The sequence below is a fragment of the Salvelinus alpinus genome, chromosome 10, assembly GCF_045679555.1.
Source record: "Salvelinus alpinus chromosome 10, SLU_Salpinus.1, whole genome shotgun sequence".
Lineage (NCBI taxonomy): Eukaryota > Metazoa > Chordata > Actinopteri > Salmoniformes > Salmonidae > Salvelinus > Salvelinus alpinus.
In genome coordinates this window covers 38,600,523-38,623,258 of record NC_092095.1, presented here as the reverse complement: position 1 = coordinate 38,623,258, position 22,736 = coordinate 38,600,523, and the positions used below count along the sequence as shown (strand labels likewise).

The window sequence follows — 22,736 nt, the reverse complement described above, 5'->3', positions numbered from 1 at the left end:
TTCCCCACTGCTGCATTTATATAAATATATAATTATATATATACAGTGGGGCAAAAAAGTATTTAGTCAGCCACCAATTGTGCAAGTTCTCCCACTTAAAAAGATGAGAGAGGCCTGTACTTTTCATCATAGGTACACTTCAACTATGACAGACAAAATGAGAAGAAAAAAAATCCAGAAAATCACATTGTAGGATTTTTAATGAATTTATTTGCAAATGATAGTGGAAAATAAGTATTTTTTTAGGACATCAAACATGCAAAAGGACAATATAGGAGGAAGGTAGAATTCTATTACACCAGCTCTGACACTTGTCAGATGTGGCAGGTCTTGCAGACAATGATGCCCAGTGATGCAGAACTCCAAAACAAGCTAAATGCCTTTCATGCTCACTTGAAGGAATACAACACTGAGTCCTGCATGAAAGCTCCTGTTCCAGATGACTGTGTGATCTCGCTCTCTATGGCTGATGTGAGTAAACTTTTAAACAGGTTAACACTTGCAAGGCCACCGGGCCAGACAGAATACCAGGTCACGTTCTCGGAGCATTCGCAGACCAGCTGGCAAGTGTCTTCACTGACATGTTCAGTCTCTCCTTGTCCCAGTTGGTAATCCCAACATGTTTCAAGCATACTACCATTGTACCTGTTCCCAAGAGCTCCAAGGTAACCTGCCTAAATGACTATCGCCCTTTAGCACTCACATCTGTAATTATGAATTGCTTTGAAAGGCTTGTCGTTACACACATCAACAGCATGCCAGACACCCTGGACCCACTCCAATTCGCATACCACCCCAACAGATCCGCAGATGGCGCAATCTCAATTGCACTTCACACTGCCCTCTCCCACCTGGACAAGAGGAGAAAGAACTGTGTGAGAATGCTGTTCGTAGACTACAGCTCATCATTCAACGCCATAGACGCCTCCAAGCTGATCACCAAGCTCAGGACCCTAGAACCCTTCCCTCTGCATCTGGATCCTGGCGGAAGTCCTCCCTGTTCACCCACGACTGAGTGGCCATGCATGACTCCACGAACGACAGAGCCTCTTCCCACTCAGGAGGATGAAAAGATTTAGCATGGGCCCTCGGATTCTCAAAAATGTATACAGCAGCACAATCAAGAGCATTTTGACTGGCTGCATCACCGCTTGATATGGCAAATGCACCACCCTCGACTGCAAAGCTCTACAAAGGGTGGTGCGGACGACCCAATCCATCACTGGGGCCGAGCTCCCTGCCATCCAGGACCTCTACATCAGGCTGTGTTAGTTAAAGTACCCGAGACAGCTTCTACCCCTTAAGCCATATGACTGTTGAATATTTAATTATATGGTTACGCAGACTATCTACATTGACCCTATCTTGCATTGACTGTATGCACAACTCACAAGACTATACACTGACCAGCCAATGTATTGGGTACACCACCCCATTCCCGAAGATTAATCACTCCAACAGACAGTGAGTCACATGGCTGTGGCTTGCTATATAAATCACACAGACAGGCATCGAGGCATTCAGTTACTGTTCGATTGAACATTAGAATGGGAAAAACGAGTGACCTATGCGGCTTTGAGCGTGGAATGATCGTTGGTATCTCAGAAACAAACAAAAAACATGCAGTCAGCGGCAGTCCTGTGAGCGAAAACAGCTTGTTGATGAGAGCAGTCGAAGGAGAATTGCAAGAATCGTGCAAGCTAACAGGAGGGCCACAAACAGACAAATAACGGCACAGTACAACAGTGGTTTGCAGAACAGCATCTCGAAATGCCCAACTTGTCGATCCTTGTCACGCATGGGCTATTGCAGCAGACGACCACAATGGGTTCCACTCCTTTCAGCTAAAACCAAGATGTAGCGGCTCCAGTGGGCAAGCGATCACCAACACTGGACAATTAAGGAGTGGAAAAACATTGCCCTGTCCAACGATTTCCCCAGCTCCTGTTGCATCATGCTGATGGCAGAGTCAGGATTTGGTGTAAGCAGCATGAGTCCATAGACCCATCCTGCCTGATGTCAACGGTACAGGCTGGTGGTGCTGGTGTACTGGTGTGGGGAATATTTTTTAGGTCCCTTGATATAAATTGAGCAACGATTGAACGCCACAGTGTATCTGAACATTGTTGATGACCAAACCCAATAGAGCATATTTGGGATAGGCTGGAATGGGTTATTCACAGCATGAATGTACCGCCTTCCAATCTGCAGCAACTGCGTGATGCCATTGCTTCAGCATAGATCAACATCCCTGGGGAACGTTTCCGACACCTTGTAGAATCCATGCCTCGATAAATTCCAGCTGTTCTGGAGACAAAAAAGGGGGTACTAGTTGGGTGTACCTAATAAACTGGCAGGTGAGTGTATATACGCACTTCACACAATACTCACACTACACTGACACACTCACAAATCCCCTCCCCCCACACATAACACACACACGCATACCGACACAAAATACATATACAAACACACTTCCACTCTCATTGTATACTGCTGCTACTCTGTTATTTATTCTTACTCCTACTATTATCTATCCTGATGTCTAGTCACTTTATCCTGCCTTTATGTACATATATAACTCAAATACCTTGTACCTCTGCACATTGATATGGTTTTGGTACTCTCTGTATATAGCTTATTTTTTGTGTGTTTTATTCCTCTTGTGTTACTATTCATTTTTGTATTTTTTTTACTCTGCATTGTTGGGAAGGGCTTGTAAGCAAGCATTTCACGGTAAAGTCTACACCCATTGTATTTCGGCGAATGAGACAAGTGCGATTTTATTTGAGCTATTTAGCTGGCGAACATTAGTAGTGAATTTCAAGAGTAACTTGATCTCGTGCTGCACAACAGTGGATCTTCACGTCAGGAAAGCTTCCGTTTGCTCTTTGTAAACAAACATACCACGTGGCTGGCTCAATCAGCTCTTTGGGGAATGGCTGCATAATGAACAAGTCATGCAAAAGTTTCAATGAAGAACATGATCTGCTTTACCTATTAACCTAGTGCACAAGTTGACTGCACTTCATACGGTACACCGTCCAAGCCTACTTACTGCCTGCTCTGCACTCCTGGCTCAGTCAGTCTGTAGAGGGAGTGACCAGAGCAGAATGGTTCCTGGTTGACAGCATGCGCACTTTAATGTTCTCCCTGTTCCCCTCCCTTCCTCTCTCTGCACCAGCGCCTGCCCCACTCATCACCCCCGGTTCTCCAAAAGAATTGACCACTGTGTCATTTACGCCCGCACGCAACACAAACTTCACATTGGTTCAGTTTGAATGGGCATGAATACTGAGACTGAGACTGCTCTCTATACTTTAGGCCGGGGCTGTGAGAGCTAGAAAGCTCAGAGGGCCAGTAGGGCTCAGGTTTTCTGTACGGTCGGAGTGTTCTGAAATTGACATTTTAAATCTGGTTCCGACATTTTTTTTTGTTTAATCATTATGTATTTAACTTTGTTATTTTGAAGTGTTGCTACCAGCCATCATCCCCTTAAGAAAACCTCACATGGAAATCAAGTCAGAAAAATAATTCCAAATGCCAGACTGAAAGAGTGTGCGTGTCTGAGGATGTGCACGCGTGCGCGCTACAGTGTTGTGGATGCTTGACTCATCCAATGTTGTTAGTGGTGACGTGTGGCATTTAAGGGCTTGTAAGTAAGCATTTCACGGTAAGGTCCACACATGTTGTAATCGGCGCAGGTGACAAATTAAGTTTGATTTGAGTGTGTGTGTGTGTGTGTGTGTGTGTGTGTGTGTGTGTGTGTGTGTGTGTGTGTGTGTGTGTGTGTGTGTGTGTGTGTGTGTGTGTGTGTGTGTGTGTGTGTGTGTGTGTGTGTGTGTGTGTGTGTGTAAGAAAGCGGTACTCTGGGGGGGTTACACAGAGATCTCCTCATCAACCATCACAACACACCAGGTCCTGAGGCACAGCCATCACCACACACACACAGATATAAATGCACACAAAACACACACAAACACACTTGAAAGCTCCCATCACCCTACACTGACAGACACTGATCTGTGGAGACAGATATGCATTTGTGCTGTACGTTCCTCCCGTTGGCTCACATAGTTGCACAGTTTTTTTATCCACACAACAGGAGTAACTTTGAAGGATAACGGCAGGATAACGCTGTGGTAACGCCGCAGAGACGGCACGGTTGCTATGGAGACAGGTCGCCAAGACACAGTTTGGTGCTGGTTTCATACTGGGTGAGTCATTCCAGAGACAGAGAGCGAGATAGCGAGAGAGAGCGAGACACATGACAGGGCCGGCAAGTCTGTCATTGGGGCGTTTAAGTTTTTTTTGAAGGGATAAATAGATAAACCTTTAAAGATGCTACACCTTTGGTTGGCCGCAATGAGTACACACACCTCAACTACTCGCCAACGCTATTGCCTTCACGGTAAGGCACTGAGGTGATGAAAAATTCATGAAAGTGCTCAATATGTTCGAGCAAATGCTTTCATTCGTTTTCACATCTCTTCAAAGGTAAAAAGGCCCTAAGTACATAGCACGTACTGAGTCAACATCGTATTGAGTGAAAAATCCACAGCCGTGGTGAGATGGTTGATGGCATCACTCAGGAGTCAACACCAGTTGCTATAGCTACCCTCAGAACAGCCTCATTTTGTCAGGGCACAGACTCTACAAGATGTCGAAAGTGTTCCACCGGGATGCTGGCCCATGTTAACTGAAATGCTTCCTACAGTTGTGTCAAATTGGCTGGATGTCCTTCGGTAGTGGAAAATTCTTGATACACATGGGCAACTGTTGAGCCTGAAAAACCCAGTAGCATTGCAGTTCTTGACCCAAACCGGTTTGCCTGGCACCTACTACCTTACCCCGTTCAAAGGCAATTCAATATGTTGTCTTGCCCATTCACCCTCTGAATGGCACACATACACAATCCATGTCTCAAATGTCTCAAGGTTTAAAAATCTTTCTTATACCTGTCTCCGCCCTTTCATCTACACAGATTGAAGTGGATTTAACGAGTGACATTAAGGAATCATAGCTTTCACCTGGATTCATCTGGTCAGTCTGTCATGGAAAAAGCAGGTGTTCTTAATATTTTGTATACTCAGTGTAGAGTATAAGTATACATTTTTTATGTAACTCTCTAAATAACCTTTGTTGTATAATTAAGATGTCCATACACTGCATTTCAAACAATCGGGAATAACCTAATTAATTCAGGGCTTGTGAAATTATGCCTAGTCTAATTATAAGCATTCAATCATAAGACCCACTAATCACCGATCTGGCTTTCAAGTCGGTCTATGAAAATTCCCTTTTTGTTACAAATTTATCTACAACCATGTACGATGCACATCAACTAACAAATCACCAACTTCTGGTAACAAGCAATATAGAAAATGAACACAGGTTTCAAAAACATCTCTCAAGCACAAGCCCACCTGCTAGTGAGTAGCTAGCCTGTTTGGGATAGGGGGCAGCATTTTCACGTTCGGATGAAAAGCGTGCCCAGAGTAAACTTCCTGCTACTCAGGCCCAGAAGCTATGCATATTATTAGTAGATTTGGATAGAAAACACTCTGAAGTTTCTAAAACAGTTTGAATGATGTCTGTGTATAACAGAACTCATATGGCAGGCGAAAACCTGAGAAAAATCCAACCAGGAAGTGGGACATCTGAGGTTTGTAGTTTTTCAACTCATTGCCTTTCTAATATACAGTGTCTATGGGGTCATATTGCACTTCCTAAGGCTTCCACTAGATGTCCACAGTCTTTAGACCCTTGTTTGAGGCTTCTACTGTGAAGGAGGAGAGAATGAAAGCTGTTTCAACCAGATGTCTGGCAGAGTGCCATGAGCTGGTCATGCGCATGGCCGTGAGAGCGACCTGCGTTCCATTGCATTTCTAAAGACAAAGGAATTCTCCGGTTGAAACATTATTGAAGATTTATGTTAAAAACATCCTAAAGATTGATTCTATACATCGTTTGACATGTTTCTATGAACTGTTATATAACCTTTTGGACTTTTCGTCTGAACTTTCGCGTGGACTTGCCCGCGCCTCGTGAGTTTGGATTGTGAACTGAACACGCTAACAAAAATGAGGTATTTGGACATAAATTATGGACTTTATCGAACAAAACAAACATTTATTGTGGAACTGGGATTCCTGGGAGTGCATTCTGATGAAGATCATCAAAGGTAAGTGAATATTTGTAATGCTATTTCTGACTTCTGTTGACTCCACAACATGGCGGGTACCTGTATGGCTTGTTTTTGTGTCTGAGCGCCGTACTCAGATTATTGCATGTTTTTTTCCGTAACGTTTTTTATAAATCTGACACAGCGGTTGCATTAAGGAGAAGTATATCTTTAATTTTGTGCATAACACTTGTATCTTTTATCAAAGTTTATTTTGAGTATTTCTGTAAATTGATGTGGCTCTGAAAATTCGCCGGATGTTTTGGAGGCACAACATTACTGACCATAAAGCGCCAATGTAAACTGAGATCTTTGGATATAAATATGAACTTTATCGAACAAAACATAAATGTATTGTGTAACATGAAGTCCTATGAGTGCCATCTGATGAAGATCATCAAAGGTTAGTGATACATTTTATCTCTATTTCTGCTTTTTGTGACTCCTCTCTTTGGCTGGAAAATGGCTGTATGTTTTTTTGTGACTAGGCTCTGACCTAACATAATCATATGGTGTGCTTTCGCTGTAAAGCCTTTTTGAAATTGGACACGATGCGTAGATTAACAAGAAGGTAAGCTTTCATTTGGTGTATTGCACTTGTGAATGTATGAAAGTTAAATATTTCGAAAAAATATTTTTGAATTTTGCGCTCTGCCTTTTCAGCGGAATGTTGTCGAGGGGTTCCGCTAGAAGCTAGCTAATTTTTATATTTAAAGTCTAGCCAAATTGGATCTATTTTCTTGCTAACAAGGTAGAACAGTTCACGTTTAGATGTTGAAGTCCTGGATAAGAAGATGCTTATTTCTCAGAATGAGAACGAGTTGCCAATTGTTATTAAATGTGCATTTGTGACATTACGGTCTCGTTGCGCGCAACAGAAACTGCAATGCCGTGCGACAGAAACAGAGCATTCATTTTTAACAATCATGTTAATTGATACTCCTGTCTTAGTAGGGTCTCCTCTGTTATAAATGTTGGGAGTTGAGATATAAAAAGTGCATTGTTACAGATGTTAAGTTCTTCTCTATTACAGTAAAATAACGTCTCAATGTGTTTTGGAGTCCACATGACCAATTGTTTTGGACCCCAAATGCAAATAGTGAGTTGCAACTGCTTGTTGTCAGAGAGGAAGATGAATCCCCAAGCCAAATGGTGAAAATCTGCTGATGTGCCCTTGAGTAAGGCACTTAAGCCTAATTGCTCATGTAATCTTCTCTTGATAAGAGTCCACTAAATGACAAATGTAATATTATCTTTCGTCTTTGTTGTAAGTGGCAGGGAGAGCGGCTTAATGTCTGTTTGCAAGTGGGAAGGTGCACGGTGCACACAACATAGAAGGCGCGGAATGAGACCAAAAAGACAAACACACACACAAAAAAAACGTTGATTCCTACAATAGAGGCATTTGGAATATTGCACTAAAACATACATTCTAATTAATCAAATTAATTTGATATAATGTCCAACCCTAACACACACACACCTGATAGTGTCGTCTCTTATCAAGGCGTGTGATTAAAATGGGAACATATTGACCAGAAGCACTAATGTTTCAATTACAGGCGGCATCCCTAAGACAAGCCAGACAACAGGTTTAAATGATTACGCCCACATCAAGTGGGGATTTAACAAGAAATGTTTTCCTGAGCGAGGTGTAACTGCAAGGGACAAATCATCAATACTACCACTATGTACAGGTGAATCACTGCAATTTGCTAGGAAGGTGCAGGATCATTCTCCATCTCTCTTCTTGAGTCCCTCCCTCCCTCCCGATCCTCCATCCCTCCCTCCATTTCTCTCTCTCCCTCCCTCTCGGTCTCTCCATATTTCTCTCTGTCTCACTCTCCATCTCTCTCTATGTCTGACTCTCTCCATCCCTCTATCTTCCCGTCGCTCTCAAAAATGAAATGCCATGCAAACACACAACTATTTGAATCGCAATGATGACTTTTTCTCATAATGAGAGTATAAATGAAAACAGGCTGCTGAATAACCAGTAACGTATTGAAGAAGTCATAGGCTTCAATCAGTGCTGCTCTCTCTAACCCCCTGAGAGAATCAATCTTCCACAACCCACTCAGACCAAGGCTCAGCACAGCCCTGGCACTGCATGGTAGTGTTGTCACGATACCAGAATTTTTACTTTGATACCAATACCAGGCTTAGTATCATGATACAGGAAAAATCTGGCAACCGGAGGGTTGCTGGTATCACATTGTAGATGCCAGTGCCTGCTGTTGTGTAAGGAACTTGCAAAAAAACTGCTGGCTGGCTACTGCTAGCAAGCCCAGACAAACACAAAGCAGTCTAAATACAGTGGCAAGAAAATGTATGTGAACCCTTTGGAATTACCTGGATTTCTGCATAAATTGGTCATCAATTTTGATCTGATCTTCAGCTAAGTCACAATAATAGACAAACATAGTGTGCTTAAACTAATAACAAAGTATTGTATTTTTGTCTGTATTGAATAAATAATTTAAACATTCACAGTGCAGGTTGGAAAAAGTATGTGAACCCCTAGGCTAATGACTTCTCCAAAAGCTAATTGGAGTCATGAGTCAGCTAACCTGGAGTCCAATCAATGACACAAGATTGGAGATGTTGGTTAGAGCTGCCTTGCCCTATTAAAAAAAACTCACAAAATTTGAGTTTGCTATTCACAAGAAGAATTGCCTGATGCGAACCATGCCTCGAACAAGAGATCTCAGAAGACTGAGACTAAGAATTGTTGACTTGTTTAAAGCTGGAAAGTGTTACAAAGTATTTCTAAAAGCCTTGATATTCATCAGTCCATGGTAAGACAAATTGTCTATAAATTGAGAAAGTTCAGCACTGTTGCTACTCTCTTGGCCATCGTGCAAAGATGACTGCAAAAGCACAGAGCAGAATGCTCAATGAGGCTAAAAAGAATCCTAGTGTCAGTTAAAGACTTACAGAAATTTCTGGAACATGCTAACATCTCTGTTGACGAGTCTACAATACGTAAAACACTAAACAAGAATGGTGTTCATGGGAGGACACCACGGAAGAAGCCACTGCTGTCCAAAAAAAACATTGCTGCACGTCTGAAGTTTGCAAAAGTGCACCTGGACGTTCCACAGCGCTACTGGCTGAATATTCTGTGGACAGATGAGTTGTTTGGAAGGAACACACAACACTTTGTGTGGAGAAAAAAAGATACCGCACACCAACATCAAAACCTCATCCCAGTTGTAAAGTATAGTGGAGGGAGCTTCTTGGTTTGGTGCTTTCCTGCCACAGGGCCTGGACTGCATGCTATCATCAACGGAAACATGAATTCCCAAGTTTATCAAGATATTTTGCAGGAGAATGTAAGGCTCCCTGTCCGCCAATTGAATCGCAACATAAGTTGGGTGATGCAACAGGACAACGACTCAAAACACAGAAGTAAATCAACAACAGAATGGCTTCAAACAGAAGAAAATACACCTTCTGGAGTGGCCCAGTCAGAGTCCTGACCTCAACCCGATTGAGACGCTGTGGCATTACCTCAAGAGAGCAGTTCACACCAGACATCCCAAGAATATTGCTGAACTGAAACAGTTTTGTAAAAAGGAACTGTCCAAAATCCCTCCTGACCGTTGTGCATGTCTGATCCGCAACTACAGAAAACGTTTGGTGGAGGTTATTGCTGCCAAAAGAGGGTCAACCAGTTATTAAATCCAAGGGTTCACATACTTTTCCCACCCTGCAATGTGAATGCTTACACGGTGTGTTCAATAAAGACATAAAAACGTATAATTGTTTGTGTGTTATTAGTTTAAGCTGACTGTGTTTGTCTATTGTTGTGACCTAGATGAAGTTCAGATAAAATGTTATGACCAATTTATTGTCACGTATAATGATTGGATGCAGGCGCCGGAATACGTAATAGGTGATTTTATTTTCTCAACCCAAACAAAAGAGCGAGGTGTAAAACCTCTACATAACACACGGGATGAGACCCGTAAAACAAGTGCACAATAACACGTTGCATGGAAGACGATACAGTAGCACAAGTAATCACACAACCAACGGACGTGGTAACAATAACCGACAAGGACAATGGGGAACAGAGGAACCAGGTGTGCGTAATGAGACAAAACAGTCCGGGGTGGGTGGAAATGAATCCAGTTCAGTGACGCCTAGAAGGCCGGTGACATACAGTGGGGAGAACAAGTATTTGATACACTGCCGATTTTGCAGGTTTTCCTACTTACAAAGCATGTAGAGGTCTGTAATTTTTATCATAGGTACACTTCAACTATGAGAGACGGAATCTAAAACAAAAATCCAGAAAATCACATTGTTTAATTTTTAAGTAATTAATTTGCATTTTATTGCATGACATAAGTATTTGATACATCAGAAAAGCAGAACTTAATATTTGGTACAGAAACCTTTGTTTGCAATTACAGAGATCATACGTTTCCTGTAGTTCTTGACTAGGTTTGCACACACTGCAGCAGGGATTTTGGCCCACTCCTCCCTACAGATCTTCTCCAGATCCTTCAGGTTTCGGGGCTGTCGCTGGGCAATACGGACTTTCAGCTCCCTCCAAAGATTTTCTATTGGGTTCAGGTCTGGAGACTGGCTAGGCCACTCCAGGACCTTGAGATGCTTCTTACGGAGCCACTCCTTAGTTGCCATGGCTGTGTGCTTCGTGTCGTTGTCATGCTGGAAGACCCAGCCACGACCCATCTTCAATGCTCTTACTGAGGGAAGGAGGTTGTTGGCCAAGATCTCGCGATACATGGCCCCATCCATCCTCCCCTCAATACGGTGCAGTCGTCCTGTCCCCTTTGCAGAAAAGCATCCCCAAAGAATGATGTTTCCACCTCCATGCTTCACGGTTGGGATGGTGTTCTTGGGGTTGTACTCATACTTCTTCTTCCTCCAAACACGGCGAGTGGAGTTAGACCAAAAAGCTCTATTTTTGTCTCATCAGACCACATGACCTTCTCCCATTCCTCCTCTGGATCATCCAGATGGTCATTGGCAAACTTCAGACGGGCCTGGACATGCACTGGCTTAAGCAGGGGGACCTTGCGTGCGCTGCAGGATTTTAATCCATGACGGCGTAGTGTGTTACTAATGGTTTTCTTTGAGACTGTGGTCCCAGCTCTCTTCAGGTCATTGACCAGGTCCTGCCGTGTAGTTCTGGGCTGATCCCTCACCTTCCTCATGATCATTGATGCCCCACGAGGTGAAATCTTGCATGGAGCCCCAGACCGAGGGTGATTGACCGTCATCTTGAACTTCTTCCATTTTCTAATAATTGCGCCAACAGTTGTTTCCTTCTCACCAAGCTGCTTGCCTATTGTCCTGTAGCCCATCCCAGCCTTGTGCAGGTCTACAATTTTATCCCTGATGTCCTTACACAGCTCTCTGGTCTTGGCTATTGTGGAGAGGTTGGAATCTGTTTGATTGAGTGTGTGGACAGGTGTCTTTTATACAGGTAACGAGTTCAAACAGGTGCAGTTAATACAGGTAATGAGTGGAGAACAGGAGGGCTTCTTAAAGAAAAACTAACAGGTCTGTGAGAGCCGGAATTCTTACTGGTTGGTAGGTGATCAAATACTTATGTCATGCAATAAAATGCAAATTAATTATTTAAAAATCATACAATGTGATTTTCTGGATTTTTGTTTTAGATTCCGTCTCTCACAGTTGAAGTGTACCTATGATAAAAATGACAGACCTCTACATGCTTTGTAAGTAGGAAAACCTGCAAAATCGGCAGTGTATCAAATACTTGTTCTCCCCACTGTAGACCTCCGGAGCTGGTGAAGTCACTGGAGCTGGTGAACGAAATGATCCGGAGTACCAGGGGGATCCGTGACATTTATGCAAACATTTTTAAGTTTAGCTCACATAATATAATTTAAAAGTATGCATTAAGGTGTCTGTAATAGAATGCATGTGTCAAAAATGAATGTAGACATTAATAAAAGCATTTCTATGCATTTTTTTTACAATGGTGGGGGAGTGCCAAAATGGAACCACAGTGGCTTCAACACAGCGCGCCCCATCAGTCATCTAGTGTATAATACATTAGCTGGCCCTCATCATCTGCTCTGTAAGCAAAGTATTCCCATAGTTTGTTTCTGGAGCCAGATTTTCAACAAACTGTGGGCGTGGAAGTACGATGTTTTCATTAGAAGAAGCCTGGCAGAACTTGTAGACTCGCACAGGAAAGCAGCGCTACAGATGAAAGGAGAAAATAGTGATCAAACGTGAGTTAGTAAGTAACCCATCTTTGGTTGAGCGTGCGCGACTCGCCTTCCTCCCTGCGGCAGTCAAACAAACAGTGAGTTTTTTCATGAAAGTAACTGAAAGTAATATAACATGTTACTTTCCAAGCAAAGTGGTATTGTGAAGTAGCATGTTACTCTCGTTAAATGAAATGAGTAATATGTAATACATTACTTTTTAATCAACTAATCCCAACACTGGTGCTGTTTCAGCTGAATGCGCAAGTGGACTGGCTAGCTTAATTCTGCCCCCTTCAGAAGATTCAAACAAATTACTAGACAGACTTGATCAGCTCAATCCATATATGATGTGAGACACATTAGACAGACGTACCGAAAGTAACAAAAATGTGAGTACCGAACCGTTTTTCATGTTCTAGTATTGAAAAAGTAACACATTTTTTTATATACTGTGCAACACTACTGCATGGTGCGAACGAACACACAAGCACAAGGACAGACAGACAGACACACAAAACGGCTCCTCTCAATCATGCTGGCTGGGACCTCCTGGGATTACTGGACATCCATGATTGGGACATAATGGTGTGCTCTCTCCCTCTCTATCTCTGCCCTCTCTCCTTCTTTATCTCTCGTACCATTCTCTCCCACCTCTCTCTCCCTCCGTCTCTACTCTTCTCTCCCCCTCTCATTGAGGACCCTGACAAATTAGTATAAAGCGACTGGCTGTCAATCTATCAAACCAGTCTAGAGCCAGTTCAAATCAATAACACCATAGAACTGCAGATTAATAACAATCAATAGGAGAACATACTGTACATGGTCAGTATAGGGATTAAGAGCTCCTTTTAACCAGAATGGTGATAAATAACCCTCAAACTTGGCTAAAGATTGAGCTAAATGTTTTCTGGTATTTGAATTTGGATATGAACTGGGATGAAGCATTAGGACAAAGCATAAGTAGAATTTCCGTTGGACCTTGCATACAATAAGACAATAATTCAATCTTCATTGTCTTTTTCATTGGTTAAATGTGTTATACAACGTATGGTTGTGTTGTGTATAGGCCACATCTCTGATCTATTTGTGAGTCTGTTTATACAATGCATTCGGAAAGTGTTCAGATCCCTTGACTTTTTCCACATTTTGTTACGTTACAGCCTTATTCTAAAATTGATTTGTTTTCCCCCCTCATCAATCTACACACAATACACCATAATGGCAAAACAAACAACTTTTTGTCTTTGTGCAAATGTATAAAATGTATACTTTTTGAAATGTCACATTTACACAAGTATTCAGACCCTTTACACAGTACGTTGTTGAAGCACCTTTGGCAGCGATTACAGCCTCAACTCTTCTTGGGTATGATGCTATTGTACAAGCTTGGCCCATTTATATTAGGGGAGTTTCTGCCATTCTTCTCTGCAGATCCTCTCAAGCTCTGTCAGGTTGGGTGGGGAGCTCTGCTGCACAGCTTTTTTTCAAATCAAATGTTATTGGTCACATACACATATTTAGCAGATGTTATGTGTAGCGAAATGCTTGTTCGATCGGGTTCAAGTCCAGGCTCTGGCACTCAAGGACTTTAGGAGACTTGTCCCAAAGCCACACCTGCATTGACTTGGCTGTGTGCTTAGGGTCATTGTCCTGTTGGAAGGTCAACCTTCGCCCCAATCTGATGTAATGAGTGCTCTGGAGCATGTTTACATTAAGGATCTCTGTACTTTGACCGTTCATCTTTCGCTCCATCCTGACTAGTCTCCCAGTTCTGCTGCTGAAAAACATCCCCACAGCATGATGCTGCCACCACCATGCTTCACCGTAGGGATGGTGCCAGGTGTCTTCCAGACGTGGTGCTTGGCACTCAGGCCAAATAATTCAATCTTGGTTTCATCACACCAGAGAATCTTTTTTTCCTTTAGGTGCCTTTTGGCAAACTCCAAGTGGGCTGTAATGTGCCTTGTACCGAGGAGTGGCTTCCATCTGGCCACTCTACCATAAATGCCTGATTGGTGGAGTGCTGCAGAGATGGTTGTCCTTCTGGAAGGTTCTCCCATCCCACAGAGGACCACCTCCCTGACCAAGACCCTTCGCCCCTGATTGCTCTGTTTGGCCGTGCGGCCAGCTCTAGGAAGAGTCTTGGTGGTTCCAAACTTCTTAAGAACGACAGAGGCCACTGTGTTCTTGGGGACCTTCAATGCTGCAGACATTGTGGACCTTATGCAGACAGGTGTGTGTGTTTCCAAATCATATCCAATCAATTGAATTACCACAGGTGGACTCCAGTGAAGTTGTAGAAACATCTCAATGATGATCAATGGAAACAGGATGAACCAGCTCAATTTCTAATCTCATAGCACGGGGTCTGAATATTTATGTAAATCAGGTATTTCATTATTTTTTTTTGTAAAATACATGTGCAAACATTTCTAAAAACGTGTTTTCCCTTTGACATTATGGGGTATTGTGTGTAGATTAATGAGGAAAAAATGTATTTAATACATTTCAGAATAAGGCTGTAATGTAACAAAGGTCAGTGGAGGAAAAAGTACCCAACTGTCATACTAGTAAAAGTAAAGATACCATAATAGAAAATGACACAATTAAATTTAAGTCACCCAGTAAAATTGTACTTGAGTAAAAGTAAAAAAGTATTTGGTTTAAAATATATTTAAGTATCACATTTTTTTTTTTTTTACGGAAAGCCACGGGCACACTCCAACATTCAGACATAATTTATAAATAAAGTGTATGTGTTTAGTGAGTCCACCAGATCAGAGGCAGTAGGGATGACCAGGGATGTTTGGTTGATAAGTGAGTGAATTGGACTATTTTCCATTCCTGCTAAGCATTCAAAATGTAACGAATATTGGGGGTGTAAATAGGAAAAGTAAAATGTAAGTAGTACAAAGTATAATATTTTCTTATGGAATGTAGTGAAGTAAAAGCAGTCCAAAATATAACGAGTAAAGTACACATACCACAATAATACTATTTGGGTAGTACTTTAAGTATTTTTACCAAAGTACTTTACACACCTGACAAAAGTCAAGGGGTCTGAAATCCTTTCTAATGTACTGTATGTGGTGTTTTTCAGAGCTCCTACTAAAGCCAAGAAAAACAACAAAAGAAAGCTCTCACACACTCACACACGACTCCCTCAAATAGAAGAGAGGCATAGCAACAACCCTGGAGAGAGATGTTGATTGTGTCTGAAGAAACAAAGCAAACCAACATATTCAACAAACACAAAGTCAGACAAGGGAACATTTTGAAAGTACTGTTGTTACATTCGATGAAAACATGATAAATACTTAAGTGAAAAAGAAAGATAGTATGAGAGAAAAAACAGTGAGGCAGAGGGATGGAGGGGAGTGCACTTCAATACAATTAGACGTGGGTAGATACAGTTGAAGTCAGAAGTTTACATACACTTAGGTTGGCGTTACTAAAACTCGTTTTTCAACCACTCCACACATTTCTTGTTAACAAACTATAGTTTTGGCAAGTGGGTTAGGACATCGACTTTGTGCATGACAAGTAATTTTTTCAACAATTGTTTACAGACAGATTATTTATCTTAAAACTCACTGTATCACAATTCCAGTGGGTCAGAAGTTTACATACACTAAGTTGACTGTGCCTTTAAACAGCTTGGAAAATTCCAGAAAATGATGTCATGTCTTTAGAAGCTTCTGATAGGCTAATTGACATCATTTGAGACAATTGGAGGTGTACCTGTGGATGTATTTCAAGGCCTACCTTCAAAGTCAGTGCCTCTTTGCTTGACATCATGGGAAAATCAAAAGAAATCAGCCAAGACCTCAGACAAAAAATTGTAGACATCCACAACTCGGGTTCATCCTTGAGAGCAATTTCCAAATGCCTGAAGGTACCACATTCATCTGTACAAACAATAGTACGCAAGTATAAACAGCATGGCACCACGCAGCCGTCATACCGCTCAGGAAGGAGACGTGTTCTGTCTCCTAGAGATGAGTGTACTTTGGTGTGAAAAGTGCAAATCAATCCCAGAACAACAGCAAAGGATCTTGTGAAGATGCTGGAGGAAACCGGTACATCACAAAGCCCTGACCTCAATCCTATTGAAAATTTGTGGGCACAACTGAAAAAGTGTGTGCAAGCAAGGAGGCCTACAACATGACTCAGTTACACCAGTTCTGTCAGAAGGAATGGGCCAAAATTCACCCAACTTATTGTGGAAAGCTTGTGGAAGGCTACCAAAAAATGTTTTGACCCGAGTTAAACAATTTAAAGTCAATGCTACCAAATACTAATGGAGTGTGTGTAAACTTCTGACCCACTGGGAATGTGATGAAAGAAATAAAAGCTGAAATAAATTATTCTCTGTGCTTTTATTCTGACATTTCACATTCTTAAAATAAAGTGATCTAAAACGGAATTGTTACTAGGATTAAAACTGAGTTTAAATGTATTTGGCTAAGGTGTATGTAAACTTCTGACTTCAACTGTATTAGTCACTGGGTCTGAGATACACACACATTGGGTATGCTAAAGGACATAGCACACTTATGTAGCACATAGCTAATCAATTGAGGTAGAGGAGGCTGTGGTGATGGTGAGCATTAGGAAGCCATTTATATTCTACCCCTCGCTAGGCTCGGCACTGTTAGCTGGCTGAGGTAGTGGAGTGGGGCTGTCAGAACCAGCTCCTACCTGTGTGAGTGTGTGTTCAGCATTGCCTGCTTGCACTGTGTAAGCCTAGCACACTCTACTGGTAGCCCATGTCCAGAAACCAAGTACAACAGGCTAAAAGAGTGGTTGTGCAAATCTAACAAGAACAAATACACAATCACAATAAACGTGTGATATTGTATAAATTGATTTCACAGGGATGTTTTAATGTGCTCAAGTCTCATGGCCTATGTATTCCATTCAAGGGAATCAATTTGATCATTGCCCATAGGTTTTCACCCATTTACAGTGGGCACCAAAATTGACATTTGTGAATGTTGAATCAGCAGACAATTTAAAATCTAGAATTGTTTTACTGAGGGGTTCGACTTGAATGTTTTTTTCAGATACCACTCCATTTAGTTTTTTTCTTCTCTCCACGCTGTTATTAAAAACCCAGCATCGTTCCATTCAGTGTGGCCATGGACTTTGATGGGGTGAGGGCTGTCTGTTGCTGCTGTACAAAACCAACAAAAAGTTAGTCACATAGCGCTGTGGCGACCACATTTGTTGTCATGGCAACCCCTGGAACGTTTTTTTTTTTAGGATGGACGGGGATGGGGACGGTGGGATTGATAATAGGCAGTAGTGGATTAATCTATTGGGAGTGAGTGCTATTGTCATTATGGAGATTACTGCTCAAATAACCACTTTTCTAAGAATGGAGCAGAATGCATCGTCTCAACAATATCCAATATAGTACAATCGCTCAGACACTCACACACTGTGGAGGCTGTCTAGAGAGGCCCTTCCTTCACCTGTAAGATGGCATAATAACCTTGAGCTATTTCTGTAACAAACTAACATCATTAAGACATTCACATCTACATATTTCACAAGCTCCCTATGGAGAGTTGATATGTTAGATTTTCCTGTATTGAATTATAGTACAGTCATTTAGAAACTAGTGGAAGGCAAGGTGTTGTGTAAAAAAAACTGTCACGTTGAACTGTCTCTGTGTGAAAAAGGCATGAATGTTAAACCAATTAGGGATTCATTTTAAACCCGCTAGGGACATTGTCTGAGTCCCAAATGGTACGATACGCCCTATGTAATGTGCTACTTTTGATCAGGGTCTATGGGGCTCTGGTCAATAGTAGCACACTTTGTAGGGAATAGGATGACATTTGGGACATGGGGCTGCAGTTGATGCAACAGTTTTGGATAGTTTATGCAGTGGTACCCAGCAGTTTTTATTTTTTCTCCCTCTGCTGGTGTAGACCTTCTGGATCCCAAATGGCATGCTATTCCCTTTATTGTGCACTACTTTTGATCAGGGCCATATTACTCTGGTCAAAAGTAGGGCACTGTAATAGGGAGCCATTTGAGAAGCAAGCCATTTTGTTTTGGTCTGTCATAAACAACTGGTATGGGACTGAAGTTCTCTGAGCATAATAACACACAATGGAACTGACAGCAGAGAAACAGAGGGATAGGGAGAGAAAGAGGGATGGAATGAGAGAGAGAGAGATCGGGAGATAAATAAAAGAGAGAGAAACAGACGGTGAGTGGTGAGTAAGTGACAGTGTATAGGCCCATGAGCATCCATGTGTGAATGTAACACCACTCTGAACAGAGACAACCCTCAGTGGGCAGAGAACACCACATTGAAAGAAATGGAGAGGCCTTCAGCTTGACACATCCCAAATGGCACCCCATTCCATACATAGTGCCCTACTTTTGATCAGAACCTTATAGGTTTCCCTTAAAATTAGTGTAACTACATAGGCAATAGGGTGCCATTTGTGTCATAGCCCTCTTATAACTTTGGTAATGTGGTGTGTAAAGACCAATTGGGAGTGTTAAGTTATAGACAGAGTTTTCTGTAACTGGTATGGCTGACAAAGTGTAAATCTTTATCTTATTGTTCCATCATGGGGAGAATTCAGCTGCTGGTGATGACACTGATATTTTAAACTCCAACACATTTAAATTATCCTTCATTCTATCCGTTACTCACTTCTACTCCCCCTCGCTTCCTCCCACATACACTAATTAATACACCCACACCTACACACCTTACCTCCCTCCCTCCAGCTCACTCCCTCCCATTTCCAGTACTCACTCACTTATTTGTAAACCCACTCCCTACACCTCCTCCCACCCACCCTCCCTCCCTCTCTCACTCTTTCCCAGAAATCTTCCCCTGTCCTCATCTCCCGACACCAGTGAAACCAAAACCTGTGTTATCAGTGCCATCATTTAGATAATGACTATAGAGAGAGAAACAGTGTGTGTCGTTAGACTATTGCTATAAGAGAGAGAAACAGAGCGCGCAGCAGGCAGTCTTGTTGCTATAGCCAAGGGATGTTTATCTGCTCCGCACTGTTTGTTTCTATTGTCTACAAATCTAGGAGAGGGCGTGTGTGTGTGTGTATGTTTATGCTTTCTGTGCATTTTTGACTCCGAATGCCTTTCTGTGGCTTTAGCAGTCGAGCCGCCTCCCTTTCTTCGCTGGGATGAAGTTGTTTGCTAATTCTTCTGTAACATTTGTTGTTTTAGGTGCAAACTTTTGATAACGCACCTCATTATATTTCTTACCCCTTTTTCTCCCCTCAATTTCGCAACTCCCGTACAGACTCAGGAGAGGCGAAGGTCGAGAGCCTTGCATCCTCCGAAACACAACCCAACCAAGCCGCACTGCTTCTTGACACAATGCCAACAGAACCGGGAAGCCAGCACACCAATGTGTCGGAGGAAACACCGTACACCTAGCGTGTACTGCGACCCTCCCCGCCTGCCACAGGAGTCGCTATTGCGCAATGGGACAAGGACATCCCTGCTGGCCAAACCCTCCCCTAACCCGCACGCTGGGCCAATTGTGCGCCGCCCATGAGTCTCCCAGTCGCGGCCGGTTGCGACAGAGCCTGGACTCGAACCCATAATCTCTAGTGGCAGAGCTAGCACTGCGATACATTGCGTTAGACCACTGCACCACTCAGGATGCCCTTGCACCTTAGTTTTTTAATCGCCCAGAGTTATTGCCTTAATCCACAACCATTCAAGCAAATCCGGGTGCATCTATTGTATCTATTTACTGTAGCTGAAACCCTCACAACAGCCTGTGTACAGAGGCAGCCTTTGTCACTGCATCCCAAATGGCACCCTATTCCATACATAATGTACTACTTTTTACCAGGGCCCTTAGGACCATATAGGGAATGGGGTACCATGTGGGACACAGACCTGTATTCTGTATGCCTCCTTAGTCTGAGCAAGAGGGCTAACAAAATCAGCAGCACGCATCTCTCTCTGTGTAGAAACACAGACCCCCGCTTCACACAGACCCCGCATCACACACACACCCCTGCATCACACACACACACACACACACACACTACAAAATAATGGATTTTAGCCTACTCTTTGATTGAAATAGCTGTCAATGTAGTGCGAGAACTGCTGATACAGCTGTTTGTTGCTGTTGGAATGAAACATGTGCTTTAATAAGCGCAATCATCGCACAACAATTCTAAAGGCAATCGCGTGTAAAAAAAACAAAACAACGAATGGCCATGACTGAATAGAGCTACTACTTTTATTTCTCAACTGGTAAATGAAGCATGCTTCCCATTCAAGTGCATAGGCAACTAGGCAGACTTCAGCGCACCACACACCACTTTGCTATCAGCTGGAGGCAGTATGCATTTTGAAAACATATACTTAATTGTTTGAAACCTGAACATGAAGCGTGTCACTCCAGGGCAGCAGGTAGCCTAGTGGTTAGAGCGTTGGGCCAGTAACCAAAAGGTTGCTGGCTTGAATCCCCAAGCTGACAAGGTAAAAATCTGTCGTTCTGCCCCTGAGCAAGGCAGTTAACCCACTGGGTGCTGACGATGTGGATGTCGATTAAGGCAGCCCCCGCAACCTCTCTGATTCAAGAGGGGTTGGATTAAATGCGGAAAACACATTTCAGTTGAATACATTCAGTTGGACAACTTACAAGGTATCCCCCTTTCCCCTTATTTCAAAGTTGCCTAGCAAATATCCAACCAACTTAATATTGTTTAATAAAGACTTCCATATGACATTGAAACCTGTAGGGTTTTTCTCTCATGTTCTATTTGTTTTCAAAACAAATTTCTTTCATTCTCCAGTAGCCAAAGGCACAATCCTAGTCATATTAGCAACCCATGCTAGCCTATTTAGATTGGATTTTATGTAACAGGAGATTTGGTGTTTTCCCGCTAATTGAATGGAACGAACATTTGCACGTAGCCTACTGCCTTGTGCTCATTGTGTGAAGAAATAATAGTTATCAACCTTTTATGCTAAACTATCTGATCTGTTGCATCAGCCTCATTGCTTTTTAAAGTTTTTTGGATGTCACCTAGGCTTACTGGTTGTATGAATTTGGGATCTATGATTCTTAAAAAAAAAAAAAAGCCAATAATCCTCTGTGGCCAAATTATGTTTTCTGGTATAGTAGCCTATTTTGAATGGTTTTCATTTTTTTCTGTATAGACAGGGGTAATCTAATTAGGCTATACACTTTTGGCAATTGAATTCTATTTACTTTAGGGAAAGTTTGCCCTAGCCGTGTGGACGTGCCACCTATTTATTCCATCTTCAAATTGCTCATCGGAATTCAGTAAGAATGATGCACGCCATTGCATCTGAATTGCATGTTCTGTTAAGATGAACTCCCATAAACTAAATGTGATTTCTGTCATTCTGAGAACTGTGGTAGACTCCCTAATCTGGTTACGCAACCAATGAATATGGGTCCAAATTAAAATGCTGCCGGTCAAATGTCCAGCTCCACAATTTCCTAATGGAAACCATGACGCGCGCACACGCTCTGTAAAAACACAGACCCTGCATCACACACTAACTCAATAGACTGTTGTTGAGCTGCATGGCCAGAGGGCAGTCATAGACAGAACCAAGGACGTTGAATCCACACTACGAAAGTAGAACGAGTGAACACACTCAGGTGCACACACAGATCTCCACACACACAAGGAGGAGGAGATGGGAACACTGCATTAAACAGTATTAGTCATTTAGTGATGTAGTGATTGTATCTCTCCATTGAAATGCAGCCTCCCAAACAGCTGCTTTGATTCCTCTACACCGCCCTCCAAATACAGCACACTAAAAGAGAGACAGAATAAAGGTAGGGAAAAAATAGAGAAGGTAGGATGAAATTAATTAAAAATATAGACGACTCAGATAGGGAAAATATATGTTGGGTATAGGAACGCTGTTGGCTAGGCATACACACACTCCTCGGGAGGGATGACAAATCACGTTTGTTTTTTTGTTTTTTACCCCCTTTTTCTCCCCAATTTCGTGGCATCCAATTGTTAGTAGTTACTGTCTTGTCTCATCGCTAAAACGTACGGGCTCGGGAGAGACGAAGGTCGAAACACAACCCAACCAAGCCGTACTGCTTCTTAACCTTTTGTCAATAGGGGGTGCTGTTAGCACTTAATTTTTTTTGACATTGCCAAATTAAACTGCCTAGTAGTCAATTCTTGCTCGTACAATATGCATATTATTGTTATTATTGCATAGAAAACACTCTCTAGTTTCTATAACCGTTGGAATTATGTCTCTGAGTGGAACAGAACTCTATCTACAGCACTTTCCCTGACAGGGAGTGAGATTTC

The 22,736-nt window shown here is 42.3% G+C and overlaps 1 pseudogene; it reads right to left on the bottom strand.

The window, feature by feature from the left end:
* Window positions 1-22,736, bottom strand: part of LOC139532047 (ribonuclease 3-like) — a 146,544-nt pseudogene that overhangs the window by 69,881 nt on the left and 53,927 nt on the right.